General features: G+C 44.9%; 1 non-coding gene across 1 annotated transcript; it reads right to left on the bottom strand.

The window, feature by feature from the left end:
- Positions 1 to 1666: 1666 nt before the first annotated feature.
- Trnat-agu (transfer RNA threonine (anticodon AGU)) lies at positions 1667 to 1740 on the bottom strand. The gene has a single exon. It is a non-coding gene; the product is annotated as a tRNA-Thr (tRNA).
- Between the last annotated feature and the right edge of the window lie 2010 nt (positions 1741 to 3750).

A 3750-nucleotide genomic window follows, 5' to 3' on the forward strand; every position in this document is an offset into this window, starting at 1 on the left:
GGAGGCTACCTAGCGATTCACGCACAGTAGCATCTCCTTAGTCTTTGGCTAATTCCTGGTGGTGGTCGTTGCACGCCTGCAAGCCCTTCCTTTACTAAATGGGATTCTACTTGATAATACGGCGATCGCTACTAAAATTCCTTTCCTCCTGCTATCGTGGCTGGTTATGAACGTACGTTGGGGCAGGCTGCTGAACTCGAATCTTTCTTCCCCCCAGCCCCATTTGGTTGTATTATTGTTCGATTCTCAACTGTTCAATAAATGAGTCCGTTAATCTTACATTCTCTCTGTTTTCTTACGTGAACTCCCCCTAGTGTAACAGAATAATGCGGAACTATAACGGTTGCCATAAGGTCGTGCAGGTCTCGCGCCACTAACGATAGTATAAAGATTCAATATCGCGCGCCTGGCACGACCATTGCACGCATGGCACCGATGACAGTATCAATCATGTTCAACTATTCCCCATTGATAAACTGGGAAGTGTTCACGGCTCAGTGTGAGTACGTGAGCACTAAATCCACTTGATGTGGTGGAAGTAGTGGCCTCTGTTTTACCTTATTGGTTTAGAAAAAAATATCAAAAAAATCACAGCCCCTACAGCAAGGATTAGTAACACGTAAAATAAGAACGAGCCACCGCTTTTAAACTTCTAGCGTACCTCTTCATTCTTTCGAATTCTTTGCGTATTTTTTCTTCCTGAATAGTCTCTTAAACTTCAGCCTACTCTTCATGACTACTAAATTGTGATCTGAATCTATATCTGTTGCTGAGTAAGTCTTACAATCCAATATCTGATTTTGGAATTTCTGCCTGACCATGATGTAATCTAAATGAAATCTTGCAGTACCTCCCGGCCTTCTCCAAGTATACCTCCTCCTCTTTCGATTCTTGGACAGAGTATTCGCTTTTGCACAACCAATTAATCTTCCTCCTCTCTCATTCCCAGTCCCCATATTCTCCTGTAACCCTCTCTTCTACTCCCTCCTTTACAACCACTTTCCAGTCCCCCATGACTATTAAATTTTCATCACCCCTTACGTACTGAAATGCCTGTTCAATCTCCTCATATGCCTTATCTCTTCATCTTCGTCATGCAGCACCGGCGTGTATCCCTGAACTATCGTTGTCTGTATTGGTTTGCTGTCAATTCTGACGAGAACAACTCTATCACTTAACGGTTCACAGTAACTTACTCTCTGGTCTACTTCCCATTCATAACGAATCCTTTTCCTGTTATATCATTTTCAGGTGCTTTTGATATTACTTGTATTCATCTGACCAGAAATTCCTTGTCATCTTTCCATTTCACTTTATTATTTTCTAGTAGTTCTAGATTGAGCCTTTGCAGTTCCAGTTCCAGATTTTCTAGCTTCCCCACCACGATAAAATGTCTGATATTGCACACCCCGACTCGCAGAGCTTTATCCTTTTGTAGGTTATTCAACCTTTTGCTCATGGACACTTTCCGCTTGGCAGTCCCCTCCCGGAGATCCGAACGGGGACTGGTCCGGTACTTTTTGTCAATGTAGAGCTCATCATGACACTTTTCCAGTTAAAGGCTACATGTCCTGTGGCTATATATTATGTAAATGACAATTAATTGAAACCCTCAGCTGCCGACAGGTGTTGTTGATATACCTCGATGGGGACAGCTGAAAATGTATCCCCCGACCGGGACTCGAACCCGGGACCTCCTGCGTACTTGGCAGACGCTCTATCCATCTGAGCCACCGAGGACACAGATGAAAAGCGCGACTGCAGGGACTTATCCCTTGCACGTCTCCCGTGAGACCCACATTCCCAACTGTCCATACTCTACATACGTAATGTACCTAATAGATATTTGCCCATCCACTCATTACTCGCGCACGCTATGGTGACGACTCCCATAAGAGTTCGGGCAACCTGTGCGCGTTCGCACAGACGAAGGTCAATGTCTGGGTAGCCTTTACCTACATAAATGAAGATAGTAACTGTTCTCGAAACAACAGATACCATTGATGACCGTGCAGCTTCACTAGAATAAATTATAATTAATTGAAACCCTCAGCTGTGAACAGGTGTTGTTGATATACCTCGATGGGGACAGCCTCTGTCCACTCCTCCCCCCTCTCCAACAAGGACGTTGGATGAATAAGGGATGACTTTTTCTGCCGCAAGTCTTCAGCCACCACTGCTGATGGTTTTTTATTCAAAACTGATGTGGTGGCGGGGCCACACAATATGAACGAAGAAGTTAAGGAATGGAGGTGACGACAGAGGCTTACACGTGTAAAAAAGATTAGGGAGGTAACGGCGCAGTCAGTTCACAATGCAGAGAGCGGGATACTAGTGTGTTGCGAAGGTTTAGATAGAGCACGTCGTAGAAGTCACAACAGTGAAAGCGTCCTTCGTGACACTACTTAAATGACTCACTGTAGCCAGTAGTTAGCCTGTTGCTTTAATGCGTGAGAGCGTCTGGTGGAGTCCGCGGATGACTGGGCCGGTTCTGTTATTTTGAGCTTGTTGCGACGGCCCACGTCCACTGGTTCCCACCGACGGTGAGTCAGAGAGACGTGCGCGCACCGCTGCGGAGGCGAGGCAACGGCCCGCCCACTGCAAGGCGCCGAGTGGGCAGCGAGCTGCAGCCACCGACGTGGAGGATGGCTGCGCCGGCCGCAACAGCACGTCACGGGTACACATAATTTTTAACACCTGTGTAATGCTGTGAATGACAATACGTATGCAGATACAAATCGGTGGGAAGTACTAAAAATAGAAGATCAAGGAAGACCGTGTTGTGTTAGTAAGGACGTGAATCAAATTTGCGGCATATTGCGACTACTGTGTACTAGTAAGTCGAAGAAGCACCAAAAGCTGCGTGAAAGGGAACCGACATCAGTGCTAAGGTACTCAGACGACATGGCCCGTCTTATCGAAAGTAAAATTATTTTTGTTTTCTCGAATGGAATGGACATCGCACTCAACTCCAATCACTGGTAATAATAAACAAAACAAAGAATAAAGTGACAAAAAGTAGCTGAATGGAGAACAGCGTATTGCATATCATTGTAAGGGTCACAGTAGAGACACAAATGCAAGAATTCTCCAACCGAGATTGCACACGATGGCCTAGGCAAGAAAGCTATTAAAAGTAAAAAATTTTAAGGCCTCGACTACGGTCAATTTCTGACGTGGAGATGAATAATTCTTGAAAGCTTCCACGTGAAGTACACCGTCGTTTGGAAGTGAGGCTTGCAAAGGCAAACCAGAACACTAGATGTTAGAGGCGTAGGAAATATACTGCTATAGAACGATGTTAAAAGTTATGTTGCACAGGGAAAACACGAAATGAAGAAAACAGTCTATAGAAAAACCTAATTCAAAGACGGGAAAGGTCACCAGTACATACCGAGAACGTAGTTCTTCAGTGACGCGGTTTGAGGTACCGAACACGTGAAAAGATTCATTAAACAAAGAGCAAGTCTCCTGTAGCATAATACTGCCCCCAATAGCCTGCAACCATGCCACGGCGCATATTTCGAGCAGCGGTTCCCCTTGATTATGGCACTTTAGAACATTACTATTCACCTGCTGTAACGAGAGACGTGATTCATCCGAATAAGGGACTTCCACTGAACCGTGGTCCAATCTGAGTGATACCGCATCCACTGGAGTCGTATTACACATTTTTGCCATTACGACTGTGTTTAACTTGGATGTTACACGTTTATTCAATTTTCTCTTGTTACTTTCTTATTTTTCCTT

The sequence above is a fragment of the Schistocerca cancellata genome, chromosome 1 (genome assembly GCF_023864275.1).
Source record: "Schistocerca cancellata isolate TAMUIC-IGC-003103 chromosome 1, iqSchCanc2.1, whole genome shotgun sequence".
Taxonomy (NCBI): Eukaryota; Metazoa; Arthropoda; class Insecta; order Orthoptera; family Acrididae; genus Schistocerca; species Schistocerca cancellata.